This window comes from Galeopterus variegatus, unplaced genomic scaffold (assembly GCF_000696425.1).
Source record: "Galeopterus variegatus unplaced genomic scaffold, G_variegatus-3.0.2 Scaffold4347, whole genome shotgun sequence".
NCBI lineage: Eukaryota > Metazoa > Chordata > Mammalia > Dermoptera > Cynocephalidae > Galeopterus > Galeopterus variegatus.
Window position 1 is genome coordinate 44,060 of NW_007730458.1, and position 16,850 is coordinate 60,909.

At 35.6% G+C, this 16,850-nt stretch overlaps 1 protein-coding gene and 1 pseudogene across 1 annotated transcript in view; both read right to left on the minus strand.

Moving 5' to 3' along the window:
- The window catches only part of LOC103602911 (dynein heavy chain 12, axonemal-like), a gene marked incomplete at both ends in the record, with an annotated part of 185,863 nt that overhangs the window by 42,885 nt on the left and 126,128 nt on the right, over window positions 1-16,850 (minus strand). The gene's annotated exons all lie outside the window — the stretch shown is intronic.
- On the minus strand, window positions 2,497-3,341 carry LOC103602910 (annotated as a pseudogene).

Genomic DNA, 16,850 nt, shown 5'->3' on the forward strand with positions numbered 1-16,850 from the left:
CCCCCCCCCCCCCCCCCCCCCCCCCCCCAAAAAAAAAAAAAAAAAAAAAAACCAAAAAACAAAAACCGGGGGGGAGGAAGTAGATATAACAACCACAATTACTTGAAGTTGATAAGACAAGCAAACAGAAAGGACATTTGGGGGTTGGGGGAGGGAGGAGAGTGAGGAGGGAGGGTGGTTTTGGTAAGGGGCAACATTAATCAACCACAATGTATATCGACAAAATAAAATTTAAAAAAATAAATAAATTTATTCATTTCCTCCAGATTTTCAAATTTGTTGGCCTATAGTTGTTTATAGTACTCCCTAAGGATTTCTTGTATTTCTGAGGTGTCAGTTGTAATATCACCTTTTTCTGTACTAATTTTTGTTATTTGGGTCTTCTTTCTTCTTTTCTTAGTTAGCCTTGCTAAAGGTTTGTTGATTTTACTTATCTTTAAAAAAAACCAACTTTTTGTTTCATTGATCTTTTGTATTGTTTTTCAGGTTTCTATTTCATTTAGTTCTGCTCTGATCTGAAATATTTCTTTCTGTCTACTAACTTTGGGTTTGGATTATTCTTGTTTTTTTTATATCTTTAAGGTGAAGTGTTAGGTTGTTTATTTTCCATCTTTCCATTCTTCTGAAGTAAGCATTTAATGCAATAAATTTCCCCCTTAGTAGTGCTTTTGCAGATTTTGGTATGATGTGTCATTATTTTCAAGAAATTTTTTGATTTCCTGTTTAATTTCTTCTTGGACCATATGTCATTAAGTAGAATGTTGTTTAATTTCCATATGTTTGTATAGTTTCCAGAGTTTTGTGTGTTATTGATTTCTAATTTTAATCCATTGTGATTGGAAAAAATACATGGAATAATTCCAATTTTTTGAATTTGTTGAGACTTCCTTTGTGATAGACCTAACATGTGGTCTATCCTGGAGAATTTTCCATGTGCTGATGAGAAGAATGAGTATTATAAGGTTGTTGCGTGGAATGTTCTGTAGATATCTGCCAGGTCCAATTGGTCTAAAGTGTTGTTTAGGTCTTGTGTTTCTCTATTGATTTTTTGCCTAGATGACCTGTCCAATGTTGAGAATGGGGTGTTCAGGTTCCCTGCTATTATGGTGTTAGTGTCTATCTCATTCTTTAGATCTAATAGTGTTTGCTTTATAAATCTGGCTGCTCCGATGTTGGGTGCATATATATCTATGATTGTTATGTCTTCTTGATGGATAGATACTTTTATCATTACATAGTGGCCTTCTTTATCTCTTTTTATGGTTTTTGATTTAAAGTCTATTTTATCTGATATAAGAATAGTTACTCCAGCTCATTTTTCATTTCTATTTGCATGATATATCTTTTTCCATCCTTTCACTCTTAGTTTATGTCTGCCTTTACAGGTCAGGTGAGTCTCTTGAAGGCAGCATATTGTTGGACCCATCTTTTCAATCCAGTCAGTCAGTCTGTATCTTTTAAGTGGGGAATTTAATCCCTTTACATTTAGAGTTAATATTGAAAGGTATTGAAATACTCCGAGCATTTTATTGATTTTTGTTTAGATGTCTTAAATATCTTTTATTCCTTTTTCATTAGGTCACAAATCAAATCTCAACACATTTTTAAAAATTGAAATCATTTCAAGTATCTTTTCAGACCACAATGGAGTTAAATGAGAGACTAATAACAAGAGCAATTCAGGAAAATAAATAAACACATGGAAATTAATCAACATGCTTTTGAACCTATGGATTCAAGAAGAAATTAAACAGGAAATCAAATAATTTCCTGAAAGTAATGAAAACAAAGACATCATACCAAAACCTGTGGGATACTGCAAAAGCAGTACTAAGAGGGAATTTTATTGCAATAAATGCTTACATCAAAAGAACAGAAAGATTTCAAGTAAACAACCTAATGTTACATCTCAAAGAACTAAAAAACAGGAACAATCCAATTCCCAAATTAGTAGACCAAAATAAATAATTAAGATCAGAGCAGAACTAAATGAAATAGAGACCCAAAAAAACAATATGAAAGATCAATGAAACAATAAGTTGGTTTATTGAGAGGATCAAGAAAATAGGCAAGCCATTAACTAGGCTAACTAAAAAAAAGAACAGCACAGACCCAAATAACAAAAGTTAGAAATGAAAAAGGAGACATTATAATAAATACCACAGAAATACAAACAATCATTAAAGACTATTATGAACAACTATACACCAACAAATTTGAAAACCTCGAGGAAATGGATACATTTTGGACACATACAGACTACCAAGACTGAACCAAGAAGAAACAGAAAACCTGAACAGACCAATAACAAGCAACAAGATTTAAGCAGTAATCAGCAATCTCCCAACAAAGAAAGGCCAAGGGCTGGATGGCTCTACTGCTGAATTCTACTAAACCATTTATATATATGAGTATTTTAATAAGAAACTATAAAGACTACACATAGTTTTGGAAATGAGACTGTACCAAACAATGGCCAAAGAAGAATCATCCAGTCTACACCTTCTCTTTTGTCTGGTCACTCAGAAATATGTTATCAGCTATAATTGTTGTTGCTTGTCACCTCACATTATTCTTATCCATGTATTCACCATAGTCTACCTTCCCTTCCCCATAAACTTGAGACCTCTTTTTCACATACTGATAGGCCACATCTCTGAAGCCTGGCCAAAATACTGATATTCTATGCTGTCCGGAGCCATTAGAGCCCGGCTGCCTGCCTGTCCGGAGCCAAAGAGCCCACCCAGCTATTGCCTCGAGGCCTCAGAGCCTTGTTTGCTGTTATCTTCTGTCCCTCCCCCTCCTGTGCACTATGGGTGTAGGTAACTTTGCAACTTGCCATAGATAACAGGAATTTTCCATTTACTGGAACAACCCGCCCTGCGGTTTTCTCAGTAAACCATCTGCTGCTCACTTCCTTATCTGCTGATTCCCTCCTGCTGTCTATATAAACTGTGACCTTCTGGCTAATAAATGAGACTTGATCAGAATACTGTCTTGTCTCCATTTCTCACGTCTCTTGTCCCATCCAATTCCCACTCCCTCCTCCAGGGTCCTCGTTGAATATCCCGCGGGTCGGGACACTATGCCATGTTGTCTTTTGACTGACGTCACCCATTTGTTGTACTTCACTATCCACTGATCACCACATCTCATTTGCTGCTAGGGAAAATATTGTGACTGGATTTTTTTCCTTCCACCTGTCTCATGACCGGGTCTTGACCCTCTCGCCCAAGTAACTGCACACAAAATTCAGAGATCTTTCAAGAACCAAACTGCTAGTTATTTCAGACTCATGTCTTACAAACTGATAAAATGTCTGTTACAGGTCTTTGAAACATGGCTTCTATTTTCTTTTCTTACAATCTAATCTTTAGGATTTTCCACTGGGATGGCCTGGCACTCTACCAAACCTTTAAAAAGGAATTTATACTGATTCTCTTCAAACTATTCCAAAAACTTGAAACAGAAGCCATTCTCCCAAACACATTCTATGAGGCCAGCATCACCCTGATACCAAAACCAGACAAAGATACAACAACAAAAAACTATATGCCAATATTTCTGATGAACATAGATGCCAAAATCCTCAACAAAATATTTGCAATCAGAATGTAGCAACACATCAAAAAAATTACACACCATGATCAAGTGGGATTAATCCCAGGGATGCAAGGATGTTTCAACATAGGCAAATCAATTAGTGTGACATACCACAGCAACAAAATCAAAGACAAAAAAACATATGGTTATCTCAATAAACACAGAAAAAGCATTTGACAAAATTCAACATCCCTTCAAGATAAAGACTCACAGAAAATTAGGTATAAAAGGAAAGTATTAATACTATAAAAGCCTTATATGACAAACCCACCACCAATACCATCCTGAATAGGGAAAAGCTTTTCAGCTTTTTTAAGAATGGGAACGAGACAAGGATGCCCACTCTCACCACTCCTGTTTAACATAGTATTGGAAGTACTAGCCAGAGCAATCAGGCAAGAGAAAGAAATAAAAGGCATCCAGATTGGAAAAGACAAAAAGTCAAACTGTCCCTGTTTGCAGATGACATGATCCTGTATAGAGAAAAACCTAAAGACTCTACCAAAAAACTCTTAGAGCTAATAAAAAATTTAAGTAAAGGTGCAGGACACAAAATCAACACGCAAAAAGCAGTAGCTTTTTTATGCTCCAACAATGAACTAGAAGAAAAAGAAATCAAGAAAGCAAACCTATTTATAATAGTCACCAAAAAAACCTCCCAAAACCAAAAACCAAAAAACAAACAAACAAACAAACAAAAAACCCTAGGAATCAATTTAACCAAGGAGGTGAAAGGTCTCTACAATGAGAACTACAAATCACTGCTGAAAGAAATTAAAGGGAACACAAAAAGATGAAAAGCCATTCCATACTTTTGGATTGGAAGAATTAACATTGTGAAAATGTCCATACTACCCAAAGCGATCTACAGATTCAATGCAATGTCCACCAAAATACCAATGACATTCTTCACAGAGATAGAAAAAACAATTCTAACATTCATATGGAACAATAGCCAAAGCAATCATGAGCAAAAGAATAAATAAATAAAGCCAGACAAATACTACTTGTCTTCAAATTATACTATGAAGCTATAATAACCAAAACAGCATGGTACTGGCATAAAAACAGATATCCAGGCCAATGAAACAGAATGGAGAATCCTGAAATCAACATACATACTTACAGACAACTGATATTGCACAAGGGCAACAGGAGCATACACTGAGGAAATGACAGCCTCTTCATTAAGTGGTGCTGGGAAAACTGGACATCCATATGTAGAAGGATGAAATTAGACCTGTACCTCCCACCATATTCTAAAATCAACTCAAAATAGATTAAAGGCATATATAAGACCCAAAACTATAAAACTACTAAAAGAAAACATAGGGGAAAGACTTTAGGAAGTAGGACTGGGCAAAGACTTTATGACCAAGACTCCAAAAGCACAGGCAACAAAAGGAAAAATGAACAAATGGGATTATACCAAACTAAAAAGCTTCTGCACCTCAAAAGAAATAGTTAACAGAGCAAAAAGACAATCTACAAAATGGGAGAAAATATTTGTAAACTATGCATCCGACATGGATTAATATCCAGAATATACAAGGAACTCAAATAACTTAACAGTAAAAAAACAAGCAACCCGATTAAATAATGGCCATGGAGCTGAACAGGAATTTCAGGGATTTCTCAAAGGAAAATATAAAAATGGCCAGACACATGAAAATATACTCAGTATCATTAAACATTGGGGAAATGCAAAATCAAAACCATATTGAGATATCATCTCATGCCAGTTAGACTAGCCAGTATAAAAAGACAAAGAATAACAAATGCTGGCAAGAATGTGGAGAAAAAGACAAAGAATAACAAATGCTGGCAAGAATGTGGAGAAAGGGGAACCCTCTTACACTGTTGGTGGGACTGTAAATTAGTGCAGCCATTATGGAAAACAGTATGGAGTTTCCTCAAACAACTACAGATAGAACTGCCACACAATCCAGCAATCCTGCTGCTGGGTATATACCCAAAGGAATGGAAATCATCATGTTGAAGGGATACCTGCACTCCCCTGTTCATTGCAACTCTGTTTACAATAGCCAAGACATGGAACCAACCTAAATGTCCATTGACAGACAGTTGGAAAAGGAAAATGTGGTATATATACTCAATGGACTACTACTTTGCCATAAAAAGAAACGAAATTCTGTCATTTTCAGCAACATGGACAAACTTAGAGAAAATTATATTAAGTGAAATAAGCCAGGTACAGTAAGAGAAATACTGCATGTCCTCACTCATAAGTGGGAGCTGAAAAGAAAAGAAAGAAAGATAGAAGAATTACAATAATTCCTTGAACTTTCAAAAGGAGAGAATGGAACTGAGGACACGAGAGGTGGGAAAGGGGGAAGAAAATGGCGGTTAGGGAGAAATTGGTAAAGGGACACAAAAAATGATTACACTGTATAATGATAAAATAAAATAATAAATTGTTAATTTAAAAAATACAGAGAAATCAGTAAGGATATACAAGACCAATAGACCAGCATGACCTACTTGAAATTATAGAACATTCCACACAAAAACAGCAAAATACACATTCTTTTCAAGGGCAAACAGAAAATTTACAAAGATAGACTATATTCTGGACTATACAATGTCTTATTCATAAAATTTCCAGAATAGGAAAACTATGGAGCAGACATGTGGTTACCTGGGACTGGGAGGAGGAGCAGGAGCTGGCTAAATGGGTACAAGGAAACTTTTTGAGGTAATGGAAATGTTCTAAAAGCGGATTTTGGTGATGGTTGTACAACTGTATAAATGTACTAAAAATCATGTAACTGTATCCTTATAATGGGTGAATTGCATGGTATATAAATTATACCACAATAAAGCTGGGGGAAAAAAGGGAATAAAGGGGATTTCTGTGAAGTGACTTCCACTATACATTATTAATAGAAAAATAGTGCAAAAGAGCATTTAAAGTGTATTACCTTTGTGTAAGAAAAGAAAATAAGAAAAACAGGCATATATTTATTTTTACAATAATTCAAGTTTAGAATTATGTGGATGAATTTAGTACCAGATTACATATACCTGAGAGAGCATTATAGAACTGGGAAAAACAGCTTTTAGAATCAAAGAGATAGAAAACATAGAAGAGAGGGTACGAGACATAGGTAATACATGAGAAAGTCTAAGATATGTGTAACTAGGAAAGAGAGGAAGAATAAACAGAAAAACTATTTTTAAAAATTATGACTATTTTCCAAAATGGTTTTTATCAAGTCACAAATTCAAGAAGCCCTATGAATCCCAAGTGGGATAAATCAAAAGAAAAATACTCAATTAGAAGTTAGTATGCTGATAACACCAAGGCCAAGGGTTCAGATCCCCATACTGGCCAGGTACCAAAAAAAAAAAAAAGAATTGTAGAAGTTAGTATGGTGGTGTTATGGTTTGAATGTCCCCTTCAAAACTCACATTGAAACTTAATTGCCATTGTAACAGTACTAAGAGGTGGGACCTTTAAATGGTAATTAGGTCATGGGGGCACTGCCCATGAATGGATTAAGGCTGTTATTGGGGGAGTGGGTTAGTTATTGAGGAAGTGGGTTAGTTATAAAAGAGGGGAATTCAGCCCCCTTTTCCTCACTGTCTCTCTCATATGCACATGTTCTCTCGCCACGTGATGCCTTTCACCACGTTAAAATGCAGCCAGAAGGACCTCACAAGATGTAACCCCTTGGTCTTGGACTTCCCAGCCTCCAGAACCATAAGCCAAATAAATCTCTTTTCTCTACAAATTACCAAGTCTCCAGTATTCTGTTATAGCAGAAGAAAACAGACTAAGATAGGTGGTTACCTCTGGGAAAAGGCAAAGATTGGGAAAGAACACAAAGTGGGCTTTTGGGATACTGGCAATTTCTGTTTCTCGGTCTAGGTCATAATCATATGGGTTTGTTCATGATAGTAATTCATCAAGTTGATACTTAGGCTTTGATTATTTTACTGTTTGTAAGTTATAAGTCACTTTTAAAAAGTGTTTAAATAAAGCATGTCTAGGCACATAATACTAAAACCTCTAAAAACCAAGGGAAAAAGATAAACTTTAAAAATAGCCTAAGATAAAAAGTCATCTTATTTTCATAAGAACAATTCTAAACAATGGAAGCTAGAAAACAATGAACAGATTCAAAGCGCTGAAAGAAAATTCTGTTCCTAGAAAAAATATGAGCGTTCTTCAAAAAGTTCATGGAAAAATTGAATTAAAAGATAATTCAAATCTTTCCATTAACTTTTTGAAGACCTCTGTATACTTTAAAAATGTAAGTGAAATAAAGATGTTTTCACACACAAGAAAACTAAGAATTCATGACCAGCAGACATGTACTAAATATTAGAGGAAGTTTTTCAGGCAAAACAAAACAAGTCTCACATGGAAACTTGAAGAAAGGAATGAATAGCAACAAAAAGGGTAAAATGTGCATAAATTTAAATGAAGATTTATTTTATAGATAATCAAAAGTATAGAGTTCAAAATATAGAGAATATTGAAGAAGAAGTCAACAACAGCAAATAAACTAGAAAGGGTAAATGGAGTTAAAATGTTCTAAATCTTTGCATGTCTGGGAAGATGGTAAAAGTAGCAAGAAAAATTAAGACTATGGTACTTTGGGATGTATGTTGTAATTTTCATATTAATCACTAAAAGAAGAGTGAAAGAGGGAATAACAACAAACATAAAAGAGAAGAAAACAAGAAAAAGAGTTAAAAATCAACTATAAAACAACAAGAAACGGGCCGGCCCGGTGGCGCACTGGAGAGTGCGCCGCTTGGGAGTGCGGCGGCGCTCCCGCCGAGGGTTCAGATCCCATGTGGAGACCAGTTCCCGCTCACTGGCTGAGCGTGGCGCGGGGGCAACACCGAGGGTTGCGATCCCGTTACCGTTCAGTAAAAAAAAACAAGAAAGGGACTTACAGTTTCTGGTCTAGCATGTAAAGCATTTGGAAGTCATCGCTCCCATCCTCACAAGATAAAAGCTGAACAAACTGATAATCAGCAACTCTTCTTAAATGTATCGGAGAATTGAAGTCATAGGACTAACTTGCTGCCCCGGAAAATTAGACAGACAGGCAGATACAGAGAATCCCAAATTAACTGAGCAGAGGCTCAGGAGCCAAAACCTCCATGGAACCAGTACCAGGGTAGGAAAACTTAGGTTGTAATTGATGAATTGCTACAGACTCAGTGTGGACAAGTTTAAAAGTTAAAAAAATCCCGGAGAGGCTAGTATTAAGGAAGCCTTACCCTTTTGTAAGTTTTATCTACCTCCAGGAGCCCTACACTAGGTCTCACAGTGAAGATCAGAGAAAAATCTCCTACTGCTTCTGGCAGTGAGAGGGGAAGAGTAGTCATTTTGAAACACACCCAAAACATTCAGTTCTTCTTAACAAGGCCTGTTCTCAAAAGAAACAATGTCGCCAGAGCCAAACTGACAGTGGTGGGGTGGTGGGGGTGGGTTGGGAGGCTGGAGGGAAATATCTACCTCCAATCTCCTCTAGCCTTCCTGTATCACTTAAGTGTGAAAGAAAAAAACCCAGATGCATTTGTGAATGGCATAGTCCAGAGGCACAGACTCACTAAAAGACTGAGACCTAATCATAGGAATATATAAACACTTTCCCTTCTACCAAACCTTACTACCACATCCATAGGACTTCGTGATGGGAATACAACTGAAAGAACTGCATGTCTCAGATCTTATTTAAGAATAAGTCTTTAGGGAAAACAAAAGACAAAAGAGAAGACAAAAACAAAGACACCAGAGGAAGTTTAAGCCTCTGATACCTACAACTCTAACAAACAGTAAATACAACCTAACTTCTAGTCAAATAAACATAAAGCCTCAGATTAAAGGCCTATTTACATCAATTCCCTTTAGCCAATAAACCATGTCTGGCTTTCAACAAAAACTTACAAGGCATAAGGCAAAAGACAGAAACCCCCCCACACACATGCACACATACACAAATACATACACACACAGTTTGAAGGGACAGAGCAAGCATCAGAACCTAACTCACATATGGCAGAGATGTTAGAATTTCAGACTGGGAATTTAAAACAGCTGTGATTAATATGACAAGGCTATAAAGGAAAAAGTGGGCAACATGTAAGAACAGAGAGATGGAAAAATCTAAGAAAAAAATTTTAATCCTAGAAATAAAAAACACTGTAACAGAAATTAACAATGCCTTTGCTGGGCTCATTAATAGACTAGAAATAACCAATGAAAGAATCAGGGAGGGGCCAGCCTTGTGGCGCACTCAGGAGAGTGCGGCGCTTGGGAGCCCAGCGGCGTTCCCGCCGCGGGTTCGGATCCTATATAGGGATGGTCGGTGTGCTCACTGGCTGAGCGCGGTGCAGGCAACACCAAGCCAATGGTTGCGATCCCCTTACCAGTCACACACAAAAAAAGAATCAGTGAGGTTAAAGAAATGTCAATAGAAACTTCCAAAACTGAAAGCCAAGAAGAAAAAAAAGACAAGTACAGAATATCTGAGAACTGCTGAGCAATTACAAAAAGTGAAATGTATGCATAATGGGACCAATAGAAGGAGAAGAGAAAGGAACAGAAGAAATATTTTAATTAATAATGAAGGAATTTTCTAAAATTAATGATTGACATCAACTAGATATCCAGGAAGCTCAGAGAACACCAAGAGAATAAATAACAAAAAACCTACACCTAGGTATATCATATTAAACTGCAGAAAATCAAAGACAAAGGCAAAATCTTGAAAGAAGCAGAAGAGGGAAAAAACTCCACCTCACCTATAGAGAAGCAAAGAAAAGAATTACATCAGAATTGTCTTCAGAAATGACACAAACAAGCAGATAGTAGAGGGAAATATTTAAAGTGTTGAAAGAAAGAAGCCACCAACCTAGAATTCTGTATTCAGCTAACTTTCTTAACAAATGAAGAAGAGGAATTGCCAGTTAGTTATGTTGCTTAGAGCACGGTACTGATAATACCAAGGTACGGTGTTTGATCCCTATACCAGCCAGCTGCCAAAAAAATTTTTTTCTCTCCTTCACTTAAAAAAAACTAACAAAAATAAAAACAAAAACTCAAGATAAAAAAAGGGGGGATGAAAATTAAAGACTTTTGCAGACAAACAAAAATGAGGGAATTTGTCAGGCAGGCCTGCCCTGCAAAATATGTTAAAAGAAACTTTTCAAAAAGAAGGAAAATTATAGGGGTCAGAAACTAGGATCCCCTAAAGAAATAACAGTATTAGAAAAGGAATAAATGATGATAACAGTTTGCTCAAAATAATAACAGCAATAATGTATTCAGTGCTTATAATTTATGGATAAGTGAAAAGTATGACAGCAAAGTTATAAGGGACAGGTGGGAGAAATTGGGACTACTCTTTTAAAGTACTTGCACCACCCAGGAAGTGGTATAGTGTTATTTGAAAGAGGAATTAAGTTAATTATAAGTGTATATTGCAAACTCAAGGGCAATCACTAAAAAGAAAAGTAAGAATAATTGATCTGCTGAGAGAGGAGGAAAAACGGAATCATACAAAATACTCAATTAAAATCAGAGAAGAATTGGTAAAGGGCTACAAAAAATTATTACATTGTATAATGTTGAATATACCGATTATCCTGGTTTGAGCATCACATATTGCACACAGGTATAGATATTTAATGCTGTACCCCACAGACATGTACAATCAATTATGTTTCAATTAAAAAAAAAACAGAGAAGGCAGAAAAAGAGTGAAAGATGATGACGATGACAAGGGCAATGAATAGAAAGTGGTAACACGTGTGGTAGGTATTAACCCAACTGTATCAATAATCAGTTTAAACATCAATGGTCTAAATGCACCAATTAAAAGACCAATTGTCAGAGTGGACCCCCAAATAGGACCCAACTATATGTTGTCTACAAGAAACCCACTTTAAATATATAAAGACACAGATAGATTAAAAGTAAAGGGATGGGGAAAGATATACCATGCTGACACTAATCAAAGGGAAGTAGGAATAGCTATATTAATTTCAAACCAAGAAGACTTCAGAGCAAGAAAAATTATCAGTGATAAAGAAGGGCATTACATAATGATAAAGGCATCACAGTCTGGCAAAACTCACAAAGAAAAATAGATAATTTAAATAGGACTCTATCTATTAAATAAATGGAATCAATAATTAATAACTTTCTAAAACAGAAAGCACCAGGCCAAGATGGGTTCACTAGAGAATTCTTTTTTTTTTTTTTTTTTCTCCTTTTTGTCTTTTTTACTGACCGGCAACAGGATCGCAACCCTCGGTGTTGCCCCCGCACCGCGCTCAGCCAGTGAGCGGGAACCAGTCTCCACATGGGATCTGAACCCTCGGCGGGAGCGCCGCCGCACTCCCAAGCGGCGCACTCTCCAGTGCGCCACCGGGCCGGCCCCACTAGAGAATTCTACTAAACATTTAGGAAGAAATTAAACCAATTCCTTGGAATGTCTTCTAGAAAATAGCAAAGGAATAGTTCCTAATTCATTTTATGAGGCCATATTACCTAATACCAAAACCAGACATAGAGATATTACAAGAAAGGAAAATTACAGGCCAATATCTCTCATCAACATAAATGCAGAAGTCCTCAACAATATGTTAGCAAGTAAAATCCAATAATGTATAGAAAGAATTACACACCATAATTAAGTGGGGTTTATTCTGAGTATGCAGGCTGGCTCAACATTTGAAAATCAATTAACGTAATTCGTTACAGCAACAGAGTAAAGAAGTAAAAGCATATGATCATATCAATAGATGCAGAAGGTATTTGACAAAGTCTACACCCAATTCATGATTAAAAACTCTGAACTAGGAATAGAGAGGAATTTTTTTCAATTTGATAAAGAACATCTACAACAATCCTACAGCTCATCACACTTAGTAATGAGAAACCAGAGATGCGTTTCCACTAAGATCAGAAATAAGGCCTTTAATCCATTTTGAGTTGATTTTTGTGTATGGTGAGAGATCAGGGTCTAGTTTCAATCCTCTGCATGTGGATATGCAGTTTTCCCAGTGCCATCTGTTGAAGAAGCTGTCTTTTCCCCACTGTACATTCTTGGAACCTTAGTCAAAAATCAGTTGGCTGTAAATGTGTGGGTTTATTTCTGCACTGTCTATTTTGTTCCATTGGTCTATCTGTCTCTTTTTATGCCAGTACCATGCTGTTTTGGTTACTATGGCTTTATAGTATTTTTTGAAGTCAGGAAGTGTGATGCCTTCAACTTTGTTCTTTTTGTTCAAGATTGCTTTAGCTACACAGGGTCTTTTGTGGTTCCATACAAATTTTAAGATCATTTTTTCTGTTTCTGTGAAGAGTGTCAATGGTATTTTGATAGGGATTGCTTTGAATGTATAGATTGCTTTGGGTAATACAGACATTTTGCTGATGTTAATTCTTCCAACCCACAAACAATGGATATCTATCTTTCCATTTATTTGTGTCTTCTTTGATTTTTTTCACCTATGTGCAATATAGTTTTCATTGTAGAGTTTCATTGTATAGTTTTCATTGTAGTTTTCACCTATATGCAATATAGTTTTCAATATAGCTTTTACCTCTTTGGTTAAATTTACTACTAGGTATTTCATTTTTTTGTAGATATTGTGAGTGGGATTCCTTTCTTGATTTCTTCTAATGCTATTCATTACTGGTGTATAGGAAGGCCATCGATCTTTGTGTGTTGATTTTGTATTCTGCTACAATACTGAATTCATTTATTAGCTCTAGTAATTTTTTTGGTGGAGTCTTTAGGGCTTTTTCTATGTATAAGATCATGTCATCTGCAAATAGGGATAGTTTGACGGCTTCCTTTCCAATGTGGATGCCTTTTATTGCTTTCTCTTGCCTTATCATGTTGGCTCTCATTTAAGATCTGAAACTATGAAAGTACTAGAAGAAAACATAGGAGAAATGCTACATGAAATGGAAGTGTGGAGTGGTTTTTTTTAGCAAGACTACAAAAGCACAGAACTAAAGCAAAAATACAAAGGGAACTACATCAAACTGAAAAGCTTCTTCACAGCAAGAGTCACTATCAACAAAGTGAAGAAACAACCTACAGGATGAGAGAAAATGTTTGTGAACTACACATCAGACAAGGGGCTAATATCCAGAATATTAAGGAACTCAAACCGCTCAACAGCAAAAAACCAAATAACCTAATTAAAAAATGGGCAAAAGACCTGAACAGACATTTCTCAAAAGTAGACATGAAAATGGCCGACAAGCACATGAAAAAATGCTCAAAATCACTAATTACCAGGAAAATGCAAATTAAAACCACAGTGAGATATCATCTTACTCCAGTTAGAATGGCTATTATCAACAAGACAGAAAAATAACAAATGCTGGTGAGGATGCAGAGAAAAAGGAACTCTCCTACATTGTTGGTGGGACTATAAATTGGTGCAGCCTTTATGGAAAAAGGTATGGAAGTTTCTCAGAGAACTAAAAACAGATCTACCTTAGCACCCAGCTATCCTACTACTGTGTATATAATCAAAGAAAATGAAATCAATATATCAAAAAGACACCTGCACTCTCATGTTCATCACAATATTATTCATAACAGCCAAGAGATGGAATCAACCTAAATACCCATCAACAAATGAATGGATAAACAATACTGTGGTACATATAAACAATGGACTACTATTCAGCTATAAAAAGAAATGATATCTTATCATTTGCAGCAACATAGATGGAACTGGACACCATCATGTTAAGTGAAGTAAGTCAGGCACAGAGAGACAAATATAACATGATCTCTCGTATGTGGAATCTAAAAAATAAAAAGATGTCCTATAGAAGTAGAGGGTAGGATAATGGTTACCAGAGACTGGGAGATGAGAGGGGTAGGGGGAGAAGTAGTAGTCAACTAACAGGTACAAAACTATGCTATCCACCCTAAGTGAATCATTGTGCAGTAAATGCATGTACTGAAACAACACACTGTACCCCACAAATATGTAGAAGTAAATCTTAAAATAAAAATTTAAAATTTAAAAATAAAAGGAAAATAAAATAACACATCTCAAAAAAAAAAAAGAAAAAACAAGTCAAGGCTGTCTGGTCTCATCACCTCTATTCAACATTAAGCTGGGAGTACTCACTAATGCAATAGAAAAATTAAAAGAAATAAAAGGTACACAGATTTGAAAGGAAGAAATAAATCTTTGTTCACAGATGACATGATTGTCTATGTAGAATATCCCAAAGATTCAGCCAAAAAAAACAAACAAACCCTGGAGTTACAAATTACTTCAAGATTTCAGGATATATGGTTAATATACAAAGTCACTTGTTTTCTTATATGACAGCAACGAGTACACAGAATTTGAAATAAAAAACACAATACCACTTACATTAGCACAAAAAAATGAAATAATTAGGTACAAATGTACTAAAATATGTACAAGATATACAGGAGGAAAACCATAAAAGTCTAATGAAAAAAATCAAAGATCTAAATAAATGGAGGGATATTACATGCACATGTACAGTAAGATTCAATATTGTCAAGATGTCAGTTTCTCCTGACTTACCTGTAGATTCAACACAATTGCAATCAAAATCTCAGCAAGTTATTTTGTAAATATTGACGAACTGGGTCTAAAGTTTATATGAAAAGTCAAAAGACCTGGAATAGTCAACACAATACTGAAAAACAACAAAGTGGACAACTGACACTACCTGACTTCAAGACTTACTATAAAGGTATAGTAATCAAGACAGTGTGGTATTGGTGAAAGGACAGAAAGATAGATCAATGGTACAAAACAGATCATAAAAATAGACTTGTATAGATACTCGTGTAGTCAACTGATCTTTGATAAAGGAGCAAAGGCAAATTCAATGGAGAAAAGATATCCTTCTCAACAAGATAAGGAGAATGAGGTGTTGAAACAACTGGGCATCCACATGAAAAAAAATGGATTTAGTCACAAACCTTACACTCTTCACAACAATTAACTCAAAATGGGTCATAAACCTACATGTAAAATGTGAAACTATAAAACTCCTAGAAGATGACCTTTAGTATGGTGGAGACTTTTCGGATACAATTCCAAATGCACAATCCATGAAAGAACTAATTGATAACCTGAACTTCATTAAAATTAAAAACTTCTGTTCTGTGAAAGACAATTTCAAAAGAATGAGAAAACAATCCAGAGAATGGGAGAAAATATTTGCAAAAGACTGTTGTACAAAATATACAAAGAACTCTTAAAACTCAAAAATAAAATGAACAACCCAATTTAAAAATGAGCAAAAGACCAAAACAGACACCTCACCAAAGAAGATATAAAGTTGGCAAATCAGCATATGAAAAGATGCTTAACATCATATATCATTAGAAATTACAACTTAAAACAAAAGATACCACTGAACACCTATTAAAATGGTGAATAACCAAAACACAAAGCACAAACTCTCATTCATGGCTGGTGGGAATGCAAAATGGCAAAGTCACTTTGGAAGACAATTTGGTGGTTTCTTACAAAACTAAACATACTCTTACCATACGATCCAGCAATTGTATTCCTGATATTTACCCAAAGGAGCTGAAAACTTATGTCCACACAAAAACTTACACATAAATGTAAAACTTACACATAAATACACATAAATATTTACTTACCCAGTAAGTAAATAAATTAATAAACTGGGATACATCCAGATCACATGGATAATGGAATAGTGGAATATTACTCAGCATTAAAAATAAATGATCTAGCTGAGAGAAATTAGAGAGGATATGAGAAGATGGAAAGATATCCCATGCTCTTGGATTGGAAGAATCAACATTGTGAAAATGTCCATACTACCCAAGGTGATACACAAATTCAATGCAATCCTATCAAAATTCCAATGACATATTTCTGAGAAATGGAAAAAACTATCCAGACATTTATATGGAATAACAAAAGACCACGCATAGCCAAAGCAATGCTGAGCAAAAAAAATAAAGCTGGAGGCATAACACTACCTGACTTTAAGCTATACTACAAAGTTATAATAACCAAAACAGCATGGTACTGGCATAAAAACAGATACACTGATCAATGGAATAGAATAGAGAATCCAGAAATCAGCCCACCCACCTACAGCCTTTTGATCTTCAACAAAGGCTCCAAGCCTATACACTGGGGAAGATTCTGCCTCTTCAGCAAATGGTGCTGGGATAATTGGATATCCATATGCAGGA